Source organism: Narcine bancroftii, chromosome 2, assembly GCF_036971445.1.
Source record: "Narcine bancroftii isolate sNarBan1 chromosome 2, sNarBan1.hap1, whole genome shotgun sequence".
Lineage (NCBI taxonomy): Eukaryota > Metazoa > Chordata > Chondrichthyes > Torpediniformes > Narcinidae > Narcine > Narcine bancroftii.
Window position 1 is genome coordinate 341,993,910 of NC_091470.1, and position 21,113 is coordinate 342,015,022.

General features: G+C 37.9%; 1 long non-coding RNA gene across 9 annotated transcripts in view; it reads right to left on the reverse strand.

Moving 5' to 3' along the window:
• Positions 1-848: 848 nt before the first annotated feature.
• Positions 849-21,113, reverse strand: part of LOC138755734 (uncharacterized) — a 94,404-nt gene continuing 74,139 nt past the window's right edge. For 6 of the 9 annotated variants that reach the window (XR_011352514.1, XR_011352506.1, XR_011352513.1 and 3 more), the window contains 3 exons: positions 17,567-19,855; positions 15,270-15,435; positions 10,522-13,802 (listed from right to left, as the gene is read on the reverse strand). This is a non-coding gene — a long non-coding RNA (uncharacterized lncRNA). Of the gene's footprint in view, positions 1,471-8,289; positions 10,429-10,521; positions 13,803-15,269; positions 15,436-17,566; positions 19,856-21,113 lie in introns of those variants that run through there. The other 3 variants (XR_011352507.1, XR_011352509.1, XR_011352508.1) reach the window with 3 other exon arrangements.

A 21,113-nucleotide genomic window follows, 5' to 3' on the forward strand; every position in this document is an offset into this window, starting at 1 on the left:
GTGATGGTTAAAAAAAAAATTATAATCCAAGTTGTTTTTGTAAAGTGTATAATTTCGGTTAAGAATATTCAACTCCTCCAAGTCAACACATTCATTGACTTAAACAGCAGTTTTGGGAAGTAACTTTTAAAGGACATTGATGAAAAAATATGCATGCCATCCGTACTAATTTTTAAGGAATCGTGGATCACAGAAATTAATAGCACAACAGGAAGCCATTCACCTCATTGTGTCCAAGTCAGCCAATCGTTGAGCTGTTTGGGTTACACCCACTTCCTCGCTCTCAATCTTACAATGAACTTTTTCCCTTCAGCTTCCCATTAATCCTCCCACCAATTAACTTAAATCTATGTCCTCTGCTTATCAACATATTAGTTCTTTGTAGAACAAATTGAGCTGATTGCTCAGTTGATCCTTTGAAAATTAAAACTGTTTTGTAAATCTCAATGCTATGTTTCAGTCTAAAAATCTCTGATTTATTTCTCAGGGAAATAATGGAAGGTTTCTTGTTCTCAACATTGTGTGAGCGCTTTGCCAATTACATGCGTGACTTGGAGGGTTACATAGCTGCAGTCTCTACCACCAAAGAGAAAGTACATGGGAACACTTCCAAATTCCCCACCCAAGCCACACACAATCTGGGACTAGGGTTGTTGTAATTTCATTGTTGCTGGGTTAAAATTATGGAACCCCCTAACTCAACAGCATTGTGAAAATATATTTTCCAAAAAAACTGCAGGGGTGTAAGAATTCTGTTCGGCTTCTTCTTGGAGTCAATTAATAATATTTCTCGTGGTGCATAGGACACATCTTAATTAATATTTTGTGTGTGTGTGTGTTAAAAAACAGCCTTTATTCACTTGCTAGATCCTTCCATATTTATTATGGTGAGGAATAGATGTCCTGATTCATGTGGCAAGAAATATTCAACAAGTCAATTCAACAGAACAATCTGAGATATTGAGAGAATATGACAGCCATTTGTTATACCCGAGACCCAAAACATTCAGGTTTCCTTTTACTTCAAATTTCAGATTTATTGTCAGAGTACATACATGACATCACATACAACCCTGAGATTCTTATTCCTACAAGCGAGGAAGAATCAACATTTATTGGTAATGCAAAAAATCTGTACACATCGCACACATGTAAACAAATAGATATGTAAATAAACTGCCAGGGTAAAATAGAGAGGAAAAAAATCAAGGTTTAAGAGTTCTTAAATGAGTCCCAGATTGAGTTTGTTCTCTAGGACTCTGATGGTGGAGGGGTAGCAGCTGTTCCTGAACCTGGTGGTGTGAGTCTTGTGGCATCTCGACCTCTTTCCTGATGGCAGTAGTGAGAACAGAGCATGTGCTGGGTGATGTGGATCCTCGATGACTGCTCCTGCTGTCCGATTTTCTATGGATGCTGCGTAGTTTGCTGAGTTTCTCTTGAACATTTGTGGATTGCACTCGACCTCAGCATCTGCAAATGTTTTTGTTTAACAGCTATTTGTTATGATCTTTAAGGGTATAGATGTACTAATTTAGAGAGGGAACAGAGTATGAAAACAGAACATTTCCAGAACTCTCGTAAAAGAGCAGTACCAATGCTGTATGGAATGGGCTTTGTACTGGAGGGTCTTGGCAAATGTAGCTTGAATAAAAGCTCTCACAACTGGAGGGAGAACACACACTTTTATTAGCTTATAATTGAGGGTAGGGTCTTACAGTGGTCTTCTGAAGGGCTCAGGATTTAGGCAGGAAACCAGAGTTATATATGGGTAGATGGGGGTGGAGCCAGCCATCAGTATAATACACCACCAGTGAATCTCAATTTACTGCAGCAGATTAACCTGCTTTGTGTACATCTTATTCACTCAGATTGTTGAAGTACAAAATATTGATCAGTATTGCACAAGTCCTTCAGCCCTTATGTCAGTGCTGAATATGACGTCCAGTTCATACTAAAGTTTTCCTGCCTACATTTTTACATGCCAATTTAGAAGCCTCTTAAATACTATTATTGTATCTGCTTCCACCAGTACTCCACCTTGCCGATTCCAAACACCTTCCACTATGAGAAAAAAAAACTTTCCCTTTAAACAACAAAGTGATCACTTTTCTCAAAATGCTCTCCCACTGAAAGTCTGATCACATGGCCAGACTCATTTCCCAATGCAAGATCGAGTATGGCCCCTTCCTAATTGGACGATCTTCACGCTGCTTCAAGAAAGAGTCTGATCACCTGGCCAGACTCATTTCCCAATGCAAGATCGAGTATGGCCCCTTCCTAATTGGGCGATCTTCACGCTGCTTCAAGAAAGAGTCTGAGCACCTGGCCAGACTCATTTCCCAATGCAAGATCGAGTATGGCCCTTTCCTAATTAATGAATGCTAATGCGAAAGTCATTAGAATAATGTATGAAGTAGTTATGGAGTAGCTGCAAAAGCAACAGGGTTGTGTAAGGGGAGATTTTAATTTCTCCGATATTGACTGGGACATCCTTAATGCTTGGAGCTTAGATGGGACAGATGGGATCGTCCTAATTGGACGATCTTCACGCTGCTTCAAGAAAGAGTCTGATCACCTGGCCAGACTCATTTCCCAATGCAAGATCGAGTATGGCCCCTTCCTAACTGGACGATCTTCTCGCTGCTTCAAGAAACCCTCCTGGAAGCACTTAACACATTCTGTCCCATCTAAGCTCCAAGCATTAAGGATGTCCCAGTCAATATCGGAGAAATTAAAATCTCCCCTTACACAACCCTGTTGCTTTTGCAGCTACTCCATAACTACTTCATACATTATTCTAATGACTTTCGCATTAGCATTCATTAAATTCCAAAATACATCAATGCTGAATGAAAATTGGTTTCTGTATTATGAGGCTACACTGCCTGGGAATTCTTTGGACTATTTTATAATTTTCCTCTCAACCATGTTTGCAGTAAAACCAAAAGTGAGTTTCTTAAGCAATCATATTCATGTCAGGCTAAAAATCTATTGAAATAAAAAGTGTTGAAATCTTAATTAATTAAGCACTTAACGTTTGCTTCCCTTAAAGTAAGTTATATTTTAAAATGTAATAACCATCTCTATCCACTGGTTTAGAAATGGTTCCGTATGAAATCAAAATCCACTGCTTTAGAAATGGTTCCGTATGAAATCAAAATTGAGCTTTCAGCTGATGAAGGCAAGTAAGAATTACATACAGCAAAAAAAAAAATCTGCTGGAGGAACTCAGCAGATTAAGCACCATCAGTGGAAGAAATGTTTCAGGTTGGAGCACTTCATCAAATTTCCAGCACCCGTGGTCTTTTGTGTCATTTCCTTGTTGAATATGAACAGGTCACTTACTGCACCTGGTGCCCTTGATGTGGCCTTCGAGATATCACAGAGACTGGTTGCAGACGGAGAGATCGCTTCATTGAGCACCTTCACTCTGTCCTCTGCAACAGCAAGGCTTCCCAATAGCCAACCATTTTAATTCCACACCATTGTCACACTGACATGTCTGTCATGGCCTTGTGTTCTGCAAGGCCACATGCAAATTGGAGGAACAGCTAGCTTTCCCCATCTTGGAAGTCGCTAACCAGACACATTAACATCAACTTCTCTAATTTCTGTTAAACCCCCTCTGTTAACTGTCTCTTTGCCTATCCTGTCTCCTTTCCTCCTGGTCCCCATACCCTTCCCTTCCTTTTATCAGAGGAGCCCCCTTCCTTCTCACTTCTCAGCTTTCTTCTCTTCTATCCTCCTACCTGCATCCACCTATTACCTATTAGCCTGCATTTCTCCACCTTCCCATTCCTCTCTCCTTCTCCCCCTTCATTTCACTTGTTTATTCTGGCAGTTGTCTGATTTTCTCTTATTCCCGATGAAGAGTCCAGGACTGAAACGTTGGTAAACCTTCACTTACTATTGTGATAGAGTATATTGATATGTTTTTGGGAGATAAAGTGGGAAAGGTTTGTTAGAGTAGGTTACATACAAACACTTTAAAACAGATCTTATTTGGAATACTGGAGATCTGCTAATGCTAGACATATCGGTTCCACAGCTTTTGCATGAGCTTGGAGAGTGCTCAAGAGGCTTCACTAATGGATTGTTATTTACAAAAGGCAACAGATGAATGTTCTTATTGGAGCCGCAGATTGACTGGAAGAGAACTTGTTGTTCTAAGAGGACCAAGTGGTTTTGCAAGCAGTGAGAGTCAAACAGGCTTCCTCTCAGAGAGAGAGAGAGAGAGAGAGAGAGAGAGCGAGAACTTCGAGTGTTACAGCCAGCAACAGAAGCTGGAACTGGAATAGGACAAGCTGGCAAGCTTGTGGAAAGCCTCATTTGGAAGACGGCCTGGTCAAAGCCCTTGTGGTTCATGGAAGAGGAGAGGACTGGCTGTCTAATGTTTCTCTTGGAATAAGAGAAACAATAAGGAACTCTGGTGACCTGAAAGAAAGAGTCCATCATCTGGAGAACCCTGAAGGGGCAAGTTTCATCAGCAAGACACGGGAGTGGCTGACGGAAGTACATCAGTTGTGGATGACCTGGAACAACAAATTTCTCTCTGAAAACCTTCCTGAGCAGTAACCATTTACCTTTCAAGCACCAAAGCCTGGTGAACTTTATAAATGTTAAATTCTGTGCACAATACAACCAGTGAACTTGGAGGAATGAGAAGTGAGATTGGTCTGGAAACCAAAGAGCTTTTCTGAACTTACACACACGTGCTTAGAATTAGAAGGGGGTTAAGTCAGTCAAAAGTGGCAAGTTAAAGTCTGATTCAATTTTAATGTTTAAAGATAATTTTGTTTAGGTAACCATTTGTCTTGCTGAATATCTATTGCTGCTGGGTTTTGGGGTCCTCTGGGCTCTTAACACTGGAAATTATAGGCTGGTAAGTAACCATTTGTCTTGGTGAATATCTATTGCTCCTGGGTTTGGGGGTCCTCTGGGCTCGTAGCACTGGAAATTATAGGCTGGTAAGTAACCATTTGTCTTGGTGAATATCTATTGCTGCTGGGTTTTGGGGTCCTCTGGGCTCTTAACACTATGGATGCTGTGTCACTGTTTCTACAACGTATTTGTTTTGTTGCTGGACTGGGGGGCTTGAGTTATAGGGAGAGTTTTGATAAATAATCAGAAGGTCATAGATAAAGTAGAATCTCAAAGCCTATTTTTCAGGGTAGACAATTCTATAACTAAAGGGCTTGGGTTTAATATGGGAGGAGAGTGATTTAAGAGGGACCTGAGGGGTAACTTTTTCCACTCAGAGGGTTTGTATTTGGAACAAGTTGCCTGAGGAAGCTCTAGGGCAGTGGTTCTTAAGTGTTTTTTTTATTTCCACTCACATACCACTTTAATTATTCCCTATGCAATCAGTGCTCTGTGATTAGTAAGGGATTGCTTAAGGTGGTATTTGAGTGGGAAGGGTAGGTTAAGATTCACTGCTCTATACCCATTGTTACTGAAATATTTTGCTTGAGAAAAATTGTCATTGGCCCATTTTTTTTGGAGTTATGAAACCATGCATATATTGAGTCAATTATGTACGATTAAAACAGTGGCTCTCAAACTTTTTCTTTCCACCCACATACCACCTTACTAATGACAGAGCACCTATGGCATAGGGAATACTTAAAGTGGTATGTGAGTGGAAAGAAAAAGGCGAGAACCACTGCTCCAGGGGCAAATACAATTAAATAATGTTCAAAAAACATTTGGACAGATAGGAAGAATTATAGCCCTAATTCAGACAAATGTGCCTGCCCAAAATGCCATTTTGGAGGGCATGGATGTGTTCGGTTCACCAAGTTGGCATTCTGGGCTGTACTGCATGACTCTATGGGTGGAAGTAATAGTACAGAAATGAGAAGCTATCATGGACATCCACTGATTGCAGAAAGGACATTATTCTGCTCAACGAGTGAACTGACACTGAAAGAGGAGGTTTTGCTAAAAAAAAACAGCAAAAGCTTGCAAATAGATCAGAAAAGAGAGGAAGAACAATTTGCTTTCGGAACAAAATAAAGTGAATGCCATTTCTCAGCTTATCACTCTCTCACTAAATTTAGTCACTGGAAGTTGGAGACTGACTACAACATTCATTTACAGACATTTGTCCCTTTTATTCAGATTTTTCTCATAAATCTAATTTCTTTCAGTGTTATTTTTGGACTAACTTTCTATGGGAAAAAAGACACTGGTATTTCACTTACAGTCCCAGGAGAGCTTCCAATGGAGTTGAATTCAGAATCTGGGCAATACAGTAAACTACAAAATTTGGATATCAAGAGGTGCTAATATGTATGCATTCCTGGAAATGAATAATTGGTGTAGGGAGCCATACTTTTCATAGGCAGTAATTATTCAATAACCAAGCAGATCACAGAGTATTTGATCATCAAACAAGTTCACAATGGAGCTCAGTTTGCCTCAAACAGCCATTCACATGGTCAGTCATAGAATTTAGGCAAGTCTGGGGTTATGGGGAACAAGCAGGAACACATTGAACATCAGACCAGGCCCAAAACTGCTGCTGCTGTAGTAGTTACTGCTCCTTTTTACATTGTTACAGTGACTGGTCCATATCCAATTATATAGACATCCTGCAGATTCCTCTTCACAAACTGACAATACCCAGGTGATTGCTGCGAAAAGACAGCAGAGCCCAATATCAATCTCAGATCAAATCATTACTGAAAAACAAAATGTTGGATACTCTCGGGTCTCACTCCAGGATACTCTGAAGGTTGGCCAGCATCTGTGAAGAATGAATATCTCAGGGTAATGCTCTTTCATCAGGACTCTCACATTGTAAAGGAATTTCATTCTATTAAAGTTCCAGTTGAACAGTGATGCAATTCCAGGTCAGATTTGTTGCTTTAATTATTCCAGGTAATAATGATTATGGGTTGGAGTTGCTTTTGAAGAAGCCTTATCCAGGTGTCAATGGCTGCTACATTTTGCAGGAAAGGTGCACTGGAGGTGAAAAGTGAATGTTTAGGATGGTGAATGGAGAGCTATCAAGTAGCCTGCTTTACCTTGCATGGATTCAAGCAGCTTCAGTGCCGTTGGAATGTTATTATAGGTACTCCCCGACATACATCCATGTTCTGTTCTGGCCTACTGGTCGTACCTCGGAATGGATGCATGTCAGAATTGCCCTGTATTCCTGTGATAGCTTGTCAAATACAACATGGTGGCCACTAAGGTAGCTCTCGAGAGAGAGGTGTTATTTTCCATAGATAGGCCCAATTTTCACCGTAATCGTGTAAATTTTATATATTTTCTTTCATTTTGATGCTCCTTTTCTAGTGACATCAAGGAAATGTGCTTTGACGGAACCAATGCTGTTTTTTTTTTTAAAAAAAAGGTGATTTGGAATGCATGTGCAGATTGCTGTCGCTGGGGAGGGGGAGAGCGACGGCAATCTGCACATGCATTCCAAATCACGTAGGTTGCAAGGTGATGCTGCCCCTAGTTACCCAGCTCCCGGAAGTAGCGGGCATGTTGGCCTCCTGGTAGGGACAAGGGAGAGTGCTACCTGTACAGTGCTTTTAAAAAAAATTCAGACACATGTGCGGATGGACGAAAGTTGCGTAGGTCATAAGTCAGGGAGTACCTGTACGAAGGCAGATGGAAAGTACTCTCTCACACATTTGGGGTTTGGAGAGTTAGGGGACATAATTTACCATAAGATACACAGAGCACCTATGGTATAGGGAATACTTAAAGTGGTATGCAAGTAGAAAGATGAAGGTTGAGAACCACTGGGCATGCTTATCCAAGAACTTCCATGTTATATTGGTCAGATTCATAGCAAGTGCTGTGCATGCTAAGAGTGCTTTTGGCATCAATTGGAACATGAAACTGTGACAAAAGCTACTAAACCATAAAAAAATTATCAAGATATTCAACCCTAGTTATAAACACAGTGCAAAAGTGGGCAACTAAATGCACAAAGCATCTATAATTTTTACCATGGAACTTTTCCTCACTTCATATCCTGACTAGTTTCTAGTACCTAGGTCAACAGGGGAGGACGCCTTAATGGATGGCTGCTTCATTTGTTATACATTAATTTGGTTGCATGCAGGACTTCAGACTTTAATCACATGCTGAAGAAACAGATTTAGAGTTGCTAAGCACTTAAGTATATGGAGGTCATGAAAAGGACAAGTAATATTAAAGCAAGTGCACTTTGGCTATTTCCATTGGCATGGAAAAAGCCAGGTAGTTTATTGTTTAGATGTTTACAATTCTTTAGAATTTTGAAAGAGAAAAAGAAACTATTTTCTGCCATGAGGTCATTAATTTAAGAATATCATAAAGAGGAAACTGAAAATTTCTTTGTACTTTTGTAGCGACTTCAGTCCATTCATTCAATCAAATTGGAAATGATGGTGACAAACAAAAAATACATTATGGAACCACCAGGTTAGGAGTCTGGTAATGCATAACGAAACACAAATGATTTCAAGGTAAAAATAACATCTCCTAGGTAATGATTACAGAATTATAGACTAGCATTTACGCTGAGCATGAAAAGCTTTTGCATTAAATATAAATGGGAGATTTACAAAGGAATGAGGAAAACATTGGCACATTGGTGTTTAGATGGGTACAAAAAGTTTCAAGAAGATGCACGCCTGTGCACACACACATGGAAAGGTAGGTGCCTGGAATGTACTGCCAGAGATAGTGGTGCAAGCAGATACAATAGTGGCATTTAAGAAGTTTTTAAATAAGCACATGCAGATGCAGGTAATAGAGGGATATGCATCACGTGCAAGATATTTAATTTAAACTGCCATTGGGTTAGGCGCAGACATAGTGGGCTGTTCCTGTTGCATGTTCTAAGAATTAGATGTTCTCTTGTAAATCTCTATGATCCTATTCCTTGACCAATATTTTTTAAATGATTTTCTTGCTCAGATAGGATGTTCAGGTGCCTAATCTTTTATCTGGAATTGTCGAGTCTAGACACCTGCTGTTGTTCAGAATCTAGTAGATTATGGAATAATTTTAAAATGACGGTCCCTTTAAGCAAAGGTAATGATTCAAAAACGCACAAAATAGCACAAAACAGGGGACTTGGGGTGTTAGATGAATTTAGATAAATAAAAAGCATTAAAAAAACCATAAAGGCACTAGTTTTTTTTATTTTGAAGTAAAACTTCAAAATAAAACTGGCTCAGACATCGCAGACAGTGCAAATGCAGTAAACACACTTTACAGCTCAAATATCGAGTCAGAATGATCACCTTTTAAAAACCTTCCAGTGTCATGTTTCATTAAAAGTTTCTACGTTGTCTCTCTTTAATTGAATAAACAGCCATCATCTCATATTCACTGATAAAGGAATGTTGTTTCATTCCACATTGTTTTACCGCACATTTCAACCCTATCATCAATGGCCATTTTTTCCCGTGTGCGCACATCGACGCCCTCCTCGTTACGCTTCTCCTCATGCTTATTGAGCTGTAACAGCATTTCAGCAATTTCCCCATCACTCAAGAAATGCATCATTGTCAATATTCAGCACTTCTTCGATGTCAGTTCCCTTTAACAGGTTTCTGCTGCGACACTTTTGGTAATGAGGTTAATGATCATCCTTCTTTCATTACTGACACGAAAGCCTTCAAAGTCTTCACCTGTAGGCTCATTCTCATTGAACATTGCTGACAGCCAAAGCTAAGCATATTTTAATGTTGCCTCAGTTACATTTCTCCAGGCATGAACAAGTGCATAATCTGAAGAAGCATTTTCTACACAGATTTTAAGATATTTTATACCATGACACTTAATTTTTTTTTTGCAACCGACCATGTGAATATTCACACTCACCCTCAAGGTTCAGTTCTTCATGGAATTTTCGAACTTGTTTCATTACTAGCAGATCAGTCAGTGACATGGGTTCACTTTGTCGTTGTCACATCCACTCAATAAGCACTCGGTCAATATCTACGCTTTTTGCCCTATGCAGTTTTCCTTTTATTCATCAGTCTGTGGTTGTCACTTCCACTATAAAACTTCAACTGTTCTTTCAGTTTCCTCAAATCATAGATGGTGGACGATCCCACCCCATAATCTTCCTTTAGACGACACAGATACGCCACTATCAAGCTTCCACGATAACTCTATCTTCTGCACAATCGATGATGACTCTTCCTTTTCTACATCTTACAGTTACCCATGGCGGGACTGCAGCTCTCTTTGCCACGTTCAGAGGCTTCCGACTGGGAGGGTGGGTGGCGACGACGCTCGACAGGGAGAGGCTCTTATAGCGTGATAATCACATTAATTAGCAAGGGCCATGAAGGGCCACTTACTAGGTGATGGTGCTGCGAATTATTGACGCAGAACGCAACAGGATACACGAGGGTCGCGACAGGCCATGTTTGGCACCAAACTCTATCTTTGATGACCAGATGTTATCTACTGAAAAAAGATTAGGCACCTGTACAAGAAAGTTTGTGACTGCTGATCAGCATTTGACAAATAACATTGTATGTTTTGCATGGCAGAAAGGTATATTTTTAAAAATATTTTATACAAATTTTTTAAAATCCACAATACAATTAATAAAGGATTATACATATAAAAGAATACATGGTATATCCCTCCCTCCCCCCAAACATCCCAATGAAAGAAGAAGATAGAGATTAACAATGAATAGACAGATTCTAATTAGCCACCGTGGAGTCAAGTACCGCCCAGGATGAGTCATTGAGAGTTTAAATTTTCAAACCTACTTATTGTAAATATGGGCTCCATATTTTCAAAAAAAGAATATTCATCTCGTAAATTATAAATGATTTTTCTCAAGAGAAATACAAGATCTCATTTCAGCATGTCATCTTTGCATCCCTATATCTATATCGGACTTCCAAGTAATAGCTACACATTTCCTTAAAACAGCTAAAGCCAATCATAAAAAAAAATTTGATTCATATTTCACCTTAATTTTAAACTATACACTTTAATATTTCCTAATAAAAATAACATTGGATCTACTGTAAGTTTAACCTTTACCATTTTCTCTAAAAATTATCTAATTTGCATCCAAAAAGACAACCTTAATACACTGTCAAATCGAATGAAAGAACCTATTTCTTCATGACACCTAATTCTGAACAAATTAAATTAAATCTTTTTAATTTTTTAATGTGTTAAATATAATTGATTCAAATAATTATATTGACTCAATCTATATCTTACATTAATAATTTTAGTCATAGTATCCTTACATAACATTCTCCAATCATCTTGATCTATTGTTCTACCTAAATCACTTTACCACTTTAATCTTGATTTATGAATATCTAATTTGGGCATTTTCCTTTGAAGTAATATACACATTTCTGAAATAAAGTTATTAATACCTCCTTTAGTAAGTAAAATTTCTAACTCAGATTTCTAGGTAATCTAAAACTAACCTCATTCCTCAGTTAAAAGAACTTTAACTTGGTAATAAAAAAAGGTATTATTTGGAACATTATATTTTTCTTTCATTCATTGAAAAGAAATAACCAGCTTCAAAACAATCTTCTATCAACCTAATCCCCATTTGACTCTATATCTTTAAAATTTGATTATTAATAGTAAAAGGAAAAAGTTTATTTTGATAGAATGGCGTTTTAGGAGAAATCTTACTTTTCCCACCTACCTCAATCTATTTTATTCCACAACTCAATTAAATGTTTCAATATAGGTGGATCATTATAACTAACCAATAATTTAATATTCCACTTATAAATAGATTCTTTTTGTTGTGGAATCCTTAAGGCATCTTGATATTATAAATATTTCTAAAAGCCCAGCCTCTCAAAAAAATGTCACCAAGAAATTTATATTTTGCTCTGAAACTCTTGTTACTGGTAGACAGTTCCATTTTCTGTATGCATATTTGCACTAAAATTACCAACTTTGGTATGATTTAATCATATAGTATTTGATCGTTTTGTTCATTTGATGATTAAAATGTGACATTTAATTACGGCACATGCTCACCGTTTGCAAATGTTATCTGTTGAATCTTTAAACATTACCAAGCCCTGAATAAAATAATTAAGTTTTTGATTCATCATGTTTTTCCTACAAATAAACAGATTTACAGGTTACATTTAAATAAATTATGCTTAGCAGATGGTTCTAGTATGTTAACTACAAAAGAACAGACCAAGTATTTCTTCCTAGTTTAAATTATCAATAATTTCCTTTAAGTGTTTGTACAATTTTATGAACTATTTACAATGTGTGACGAACCACAAAAATGAGAATGTTGTAATTTTTCACAATACACAATTTAAAAAAAACCCAAAGCTTCATCTAATTCACCAACTCCCTTAGTTCATGAATAGACCCGAGAACTGGAAATCCCAGTTACAAAGAAACACAACAGTTGACTGACTCGCAGAGAAAAGGACATAGTACAACAGTCGACATCACTGATTGGCGTGAACTCCTTCACTCCAAAACCCCCTCCCTACCATCCATTCTCACTTGCTCCAGTTCATGAATCTCTTTCCTTCCCATCTTAGTTTGACATGCCTTCCCTTTCTCAGGGGTTGTTTCTCAATCCCTCCCCATGCTTCTACTTTCTATTTCATAACTTGGATACATAGGTATCGTCGTGCTTCTTTGCTTCTCGAAAAAAATCATTAAATTCCCTACCTCATGGAAGACTTTTCACCAGAAACATTGTAGTGTTTCAAGATGACAGCTCACTACCACCTTGCAAAAATTTCAAGGGAGAGCAATAAATGGCATCAATAAGACGAGTGAGCTTTGGAATTCTGACAGTGCATAGACTTGTAATGATGTTGTGCCCTGAAGCACGAGTTCATAAACATAAGCTGTGCATAGACCATTTTATCAATATTTTTAAGCCGAAAGTACAGCATAGAAAATTAATCTTAGCTTCCTTCTGAGATCCCCACTGTCATGGATGTCAATCTCCAACTAACTCCCATGACATCAAGAAAAAGAGCAGTTGATACAACAAAAGCTGCAGAACCAAACAACATCCCATTTGGCTTTAGACCTCATCACATGGAGCTAAGACCAAACAACTGAATTTCAGAAATGAACTGAGAGTGACTGTCATTGATCTCAAGGCAATATTTGATCAAGGGTTGGGTCAAGATGTTCTGGCAAAGTGAACTCAATGGCACCAAAAGGAAAACATTCTAATGGTTAGAGTTATACTTTGTATAAAGCAAAATAGTTGTAGTTTTCGGAGGTCAATCATCTCAGGGTATCACAGCAGATGTTTTTCAGAGCATTGACCACGGAGAAACCAGCATCAATGACTTTCCGAGCTCAAAAGGACAAATATGGGGATATTTGGTGATGATTACACAACGTTTAATTCCACTTGCAACTCTAACAAAAAAAAACAGTCCATGCCTGAATGCAGCAAAACTTGTATTTTTCCATTATTAAAAAAAAAATTACAATAATTCAAAACAATATTCAGGCAAGGTTTGACAAGTGGAAAATAACATTTGGATTTCTAAAGTACCACCTAACAATTGTTTCCAACATGAGAGAATATAATCTCAACTCTATTCCACTGTCAATATCCAGGGGTTACCATCAATCAGCAACTCTGCTGGACCAGTCATAAAAATACTGTGGGTACAAGAGCAGGTCACTTGCTGAGTATGCCAATTCAAGCATATCCACTCCTTTCACCTAATGTGCTTTCCATCTTCTACAAGGCACAAAGTAGTCTCCGTTTGCCAGAAAGCATTCAATAATCTTGACTCGACATAAAGGCAGATGGTGAGGATAGTAAAACCAAATATAGTCTGAGAAATAAGGTGAAAAAAGATTAATGCTAAAGAAATATTGTGTTTGACAGCATACAAGACCACCAGACCCCACCCTCCCAATTTGTTTTAGTGTATTTACGGGGTACGTTGGCGAATGGGTTCCTCCTGCATGCACCTATTCATGATCACTGGTTGTGTGACATCATGTCCTGTTTGAACTTAGCATGGCTGTAACTGCAAAGAGTGGAAAGAATGACACAAACTAAAGAAATCAAAGTCGAAGACTAGTTTATTGCACTGGCAACTAGGCTTATATTTTGTCCCCGCCGCTGACGACAGGAGTGACGTCTTGGCTGCACCAGCCTCAGATTGGTCGGCGTTCCCACCATGCGGGTTGTCATCTGGGACAAAGTTCGTCGACCACCTTGTGTACTGGTTACGTCCCGGTTTGCGGGCCGCTACACGTTATTCAATAATTCAGATAGAAGATTCCAGAAGTTATGGGGTCATTTATGACTTACTATCTTAATCTAATTATATTGGTGTAAGATTATAAAATGTGCGACTTGTACCTTTTCCATGTTCCTTACATTTTTTTTTAAACCTTAAAAATGTACATTCTATTTAGAATATGAATTATGGATATGATTTACAATTTATGTTAGTGATCTACAGAATCTTATTTCATTTATGTAACTGTCCATACTATCTTACTGAATTGTATTCTTTTTGTTTGTACAAGTTCTTTGTTAAAATCAAATGCATTTTACAAAGATGAAAAGGAACTTTTGGAGGAGGGGCAGAGCTCACTTCCCAATCTACATCAATCCGTCAAGGTGGAGATCGTAGTCATCTTTAAATTCCTTGGGTTAAACATCTAGTGATTTGTTCACCCACATCGAGTGATGGCCAAGAAAACACAGAAGTGCCTCTACTTCCTCAGAAGTCCAAGTGTATACTTGCATGTATGTTAATAAATTCATCATCCTTATCAACTTTGACAGGTGAATTACATGTTACTGCATGTTACAGGAAATGTTTTGCCCAAGACCACAAGGCACTGCAGAGGGTTGTGAACATGGCTCAGTCAATTCTCTCAACCCTCTTCCCTTCAACCCCATCTGTAACTCTTGCTGCTTTTAAAAAAAATCAACCAACCTAGCCACTCTCTTCACCCACTCCCATCAGGAAGACTCAAGTGCACAAGATTAAAGTGCAGTTTCTTTCCTGCCACTATCAAACTTCACAAAATAGTAAAATGGTGTTGCCTTTACTCCGTCATCAACTGATCTTTTCCTGTAACTGGACATTGTACTCCTGTATGGTCTTACGTCTTGCACGATGTAGGAGATGTCCACTAGCCTGCTCACAAAACCTCCAATTGCTGCCTTCTCAATATACATGAGAATAAACTTGAACTTGGTGGGGGGGGGGAAGGGTAAACTTCGTTAATATCTGAAATTAAAAATGCTGGAAAGGTCAGGGAGCACCAAAAAAAGTTACCGTTTCATGTTGAAGCCGACACACACCCAATGAACTGAAAGAGAAATCAAGATCCTCCAGGTTCTTCAATACGAAGTTTTAATTTTCTCCTTCCACAGATGTCCCCTGCAGATCTTGTGTGCATCACAAAGAGTTAATTTTCTGTCTCTCGGCCACAAACAAAAATCTATTGGTATAAAAAGGGCAGCAGTTATGATAATGATTCTCAAGTCTTCCTGAAATTTAAGGACCTTTGCATATAACAACATACATTTAGTTTCCTCCCCTCCTTCCACCCAGCTTCAATAGTCCTTCAATAAAATGATGATCCATCAGAAATTCCGTCATTGTTTTTGCTTATTCCAAGGCATTAAGAAATAACCACAGGTAGAATTGTTCAAAGAAAACACTGATTAGCTATTTATATCTTGCACTACCATTCAAAAGAAAACAAACTTTTTTTTAGGGTGGGAAAGGTGTTCAAAAGTGGTGAATGATATCATTTACTTCCCACCTTTTTTTCCTGAACAAATTTGTAATGTGTGCAATTTTCCAGTCCACTGCCACCACCCATGATACAATAGACTTGGAAGGTTAACTCTTCTAAAGTTCAGAGATTTTCCTCCCCATGGCTTCCGCAAGTTCAACATGACATAATTTATAAACTTCAAAGTATTTTCCTTTGCATACAGGACTATAGAACACTGATTACTCTAACAGTTGGGGAGTGCTCATGATAGCAAAGCTATCGTTCATGCAAAAGTTTTGAAATTTTCCCATGTTGGGCCTCCCACTGTATACTGATATTCTCCAGGAAAACGCTTATCCTAACTCTTGAAGACAAATGTCAACAACCAAAAGAAAAACAGCAGAATCATTTCAGAAAATGTTTATTTGTGCAATCTAAATGAATAAAAAATATTTGAGTTGCTGCTTGCAACCTACTGTACAACTAACTATGTACTCGCCTGAAAATTTTCAGCAAATCAATGTGTATGAAATACATGAGCAGAGAACAGTGCAGCACAGGAACAGGTCCTCGAGGCTATGTCAATGTATCATACAAGAACAAAATAGTCTTAAAGAGAGAAAAAATCTTTAATTTTATGATGAATTATTAGAAATTAAAACAAAAAATGTTGGAAATACTCAGGCAGTAATGTTTATGAAGAAGCAAGTTAACATTTCAGGCACTGAACCTTTCTGCAAATACTAGATTCATTACTAAAACCAACAGTTCACCTTTTTTATGACAATCTCTCTATAATTCCAACAATCTCTCAAGGGCTAGAAACAAGTTTTATTTAATTATACATAGCAGAACTGATATTTTGGTCAACAGTGGAGTTTCTGTTCTCATTCCCACAGAACGATAATTGTTTCCTTCTTTAAAAAAGGAACAATGCTAGGTGTTTCCATATTTTGTTTTAAAATTATTTCAAGCAAATTGGACTATCAGAGATGTGCTCAATAAAAGTCTGCACTGCAATCCAACCAGCAATGAGTCAGTGTTTTTATACAAACTTCTACTCCTTGGATTAGATCATCTAAATTTATACATTTTTCCGCACCTCAAACTGAAGTCAGAATCATTCCATCATCTGTCAACCATATTCTGAACCCAATGCTGGTTCTAACAGAATTTGGCATCATTATGTGAACAGTTCATCACGCAGATGAATCCAGCTCGAGGCAAGGCATTTATCAAGCAATCACCTTGGGTAGTACAGAGCCATCACTTGTCAAATTAGCAACTTCTCTGTGAATATATATTGATTTGCTGGGCTGTTTGACAAACTGAGGTCTTTATTATAAAATCTGAATGCAGTCAGTAGCTATGCTGGGAGAAAAAAGGACTGGCCAGGAAGACTATGTTTTATGCAACCCCAAAGGAACTGAACTCAGGCTTGTCAAGGTACATCCTGCTGCCAGTTAACTCATGGAAACTAAGAATACTGCTTCTACATGTAAGACATTCCGCAACCATCCAGAAAGTGCGGCCTGTTGGCTACATGTAATGCAGCATGGACACAAATAGTTAAGAGAAGCATTTGTTACATTGGTTTTGGTCAGGCTCATGCCATTTCAGATTAATTAAGTAGTTAACATTTCAAAGGGCAAAACAAATGGAGTGTGTTAGAATTGATATCGTACAAGTACATCTGTTATAATTCTACAAAGTAAATCTAATGTTGAATATGCAGAAGGCATTACAGGTGCTTAATTAGATTAACAATTTTTATTCGAAATGGTTAATCAATGGAATTCTGTGAAAAGCATATTTATTTCAGTAATAACATCTTAAGTACAATACTTACAATGTGCATTTTAGTAGATCCTATAGCCATTTGCTGAACAGCATGTTGCCAGCTTCATCTGAGAAGAAAGAGATTCTTCGATATGAACACTCATTAAGATAGGTTTGGAATGTGTGTTTTCAGATAGTTTCCCCATTTCCTTAAGTTCGTGCTGTATCACACAGCAATCCCATTCCCACTATTTTTCCCTGTAAACTGGTCTCTCCATTTTCCATCAATGGAAAGGTAGCAATAAGATTGAAAGAGTGCAGAGAAGATTTACAAGAATGTTGCCAGGACTTGAGGAACTGAGCTAAAGGGAAAGGTTAAACAGGTTCGGACTTTATTCCCTGGAGCACAGAAGAATGAGGGGAGATTTGATACAGTTCAAGTTTATTTGTCATCTGATTGTACTATTACAAACTGACGAAACAGGTTCATTGGTTCAGGTGCAGAACAGTGCAAAACAGACAAACAGGCAGAACATATGCACATATATTAAAAAATATTCTTAATAAATAGTAGAATAATGGAGAGTTGTTTTATCAGTCATTCAGCAACTTCACAGCCCGTGGGTAGAAGCGGTTTTTCCTGGTGGTTCTGGCTCTGATACTTCTGCATCTTTTCCCTGACAGGAGAAGGTATACAAAATTATGAGAGGCATAGATAAATAAAAGCATACTTTTTCCACTGAGGTGAGAAAAGAACTAGAGGTCATGGGTTAAAGGTGAAATAGCTTAAAGGGAACATTTGGAAGAACTTCTTTATGCAGAGTGGTGCAAATGTGGAACTAGTTGCTAGCTGAAATGGTGAATGCAGGTTCAATGTGGACAAGAAAAATGTGGATAGATACATTGATGGGAGGGATATGGAGGGCTATAGCCTAGGTGTAGGTCACAGGGTAACACAGAATAATTTGGCAATACTAGATAGGCCAAAGGGCCTGATTCTGTGCTGCAGTATTCTCTGCTTCTAATTCCATCCAGATTTAATCACTTACCCATACAGTAAGTCAATTTAAAGCAATTTTCTCAACTTGCACATCTTTGGCATGGGGAAAAAATTGGAGAAGTTCTTGCAGATGGTGTAAAATGCATGCACAGCAATGAAGATCAAGATTGATCATGGATTACTGCAGCAGTGTGACAACAGCCCTATCGGCAATATTACTTTGTCGCCCACATTTCGGTATTTTGAAAAACCTTGTTATATGACTGCATATACTCCACAATAATAACTTGCATTATGCTTCATTTTCAAAGTAGTGAAACAGTGAAGGATCTTCAGAAAACTGGAATGTTTACAAAATTGGTATCAAGCACTTAATGAGTTTTATGACGTTTTCCCATTTTTCAGATCATTTTATTTGTGTGGAATTGTCCCTTTAAGAGAACAGTTTACACAGCCCTGCAGGTTTTAGCAAGGAGAACCATGATTTAAAAACTCTGCAGCTTTGTAAAATCTGAGACCAGATTTCCTCATGACTGTGAACTAGCAAAAGGCTTAAAAGACACCATGTTCTAAAAATGGATACATTTGCTGAGTGAGGAAAAAGCCTCGAAGCCAGGAGCAGAGATCATGTGACCAGCTGATTTAAAAACAGTACACAGCTTGCCCAGGCGGCCATTTTTGAGGAAGCAGCACAAGCGTAACGAGCTCTTCGACCTCCTTTGTGGGGTTGTGTGCCTCACCCATCCTAAAGCCTGCGTGTCGCATCAATTTCAAACATCACTGAATTTCCGAAACTGAACTTTGAACTGCCTTCCAAGAATTGAGCGGTAGTGGCTTGAGGTATTTCCACACACACCAACGTATTTGCGTATAGTTAAAGAGTTTTAAGTTAGATACCAGTAATTGTATATAAATTTAGTTAAGTTTAGATGCAAATTTCCTGTTGACTTTTTTTTTCCTGAATGCACAGTGTAATCTTTGAAAGAGAAAATGCTAAGTATCAGTGGTAACAAGATAGTCTGTTGTGTATTATTAGTTTATGTAGGATTTAAATGCATAAATTATTCAAACTCCTCAGCACCCAACTGTTGCATACACACTGAATTTCAAAACTTTCCATCTCCAGACTCTTGGTTGTGTTCTTATTAAATAAGAAAGAGCAACAAGTTCTGGCACATTACAGGAACTCACATCTATACAAAAAGTTTGCACAAATTTTGTACGAAATGTAAAGTATCAAAACAAAAGGCAAGTTGCTTGTCTTCACAGCTTGAAAGTGATAGCTGCCCAATTCCTTTTTGATATTGAAAGATCGGGAAAATTTGGTCAATGTCCTCAGTTCTTCAGCACTGGGATTTTCTAAGAGGAAAGGAAAGATACAAATCAAATCAACAAAGTACGATTAATATTTTGTTTTCTTTTCTTGGCCTTACTTCCTTTCAGTGGCATGAGGTCAAACAAGGCACAGAAATGATGAGTAAACTTGATGACCTCCTTCAATACTAGACTTAAAATGCATGGAATAACATTAGCAGCAAAATGATTTTCTCTTACTTCTCCCAACTATGAGAATTTCTTTCACAACTTTGTGGAGATAAGTTAAATTAACATAATTTAAAACTTTTCAAACTCAGTAACAAATTGAAAAGTAACAATCGCAAGTCAGCAGGGCAATACAAAATTGTAAATTGCTGTTATCTTTTAAGAAATAATAATAATAAATAAATTAACAACCAGGTCTCAGGAAATGAAAAACTCTGTCATGCAAACAAAATTGCTTGTTTACCTTTCAGATCCCACAAGGAATCTAAATTGGTGTGAGTCACACACACAGGAACACCTGTTCAAGTCACATTCTGGTCGGTTCCAGAGCAATACAGCAATTTCATCTTGCTGCAAGATTAAAATCGGTTAACTTTTACCAAAGCCCAGATTAATGTAATTTCCAGAAAGCACAAATGCTATGGCCAAGTTAGAAGCCAAATACAGAAACCCAAAAGTACATCAAAAGGAATATCACCTCATTAAAGAAACACATGGCTTTTATTCCTGCTATTTTTCAGGAACTTCCCACCTCGTTGCTCAGAAAAGGAACACGTGGGAGTTTACACTTTCATTGACATTAAACAAGCTTCATTTTATTTCAAGACTAAGTAAAGTCTGCACCCAATAGCATACATGTAATCAAGGCTCAATATGAATGGACATAAGGACCAGTGTTACTTTGTTTTTGGGAGCTAAAGCAGAAGAATGGAGAAACTTTTTGTACAAGGACTTCTCAGTAGCAATTTACTGCATGGTTACTCTTAGTAAAATAGATAATAATTCAATGTTTTCTTTGGGAGCGTAATTAAAAAAACTATTATACCCTTTGCTGCAAAAAAACCCTAAAATATTAAGCAGCACCCATGAAGGCAAAGAAATGCATCAGACTGAGAGTGCAGATAGAAGTGAAAGGAAGTGGAGGGACAGAATCTGAATTTGTTATCATGAACATGCCGTGAAATTCATTGTTTTGCAGCAGTATCACAGTGCAAACATTTATACAAAGCCCTTTACAAAATAAATAAAAATAATGCAAGAAAAATTCAAAGAAAGGCAGTGTCTCTGGTTCATT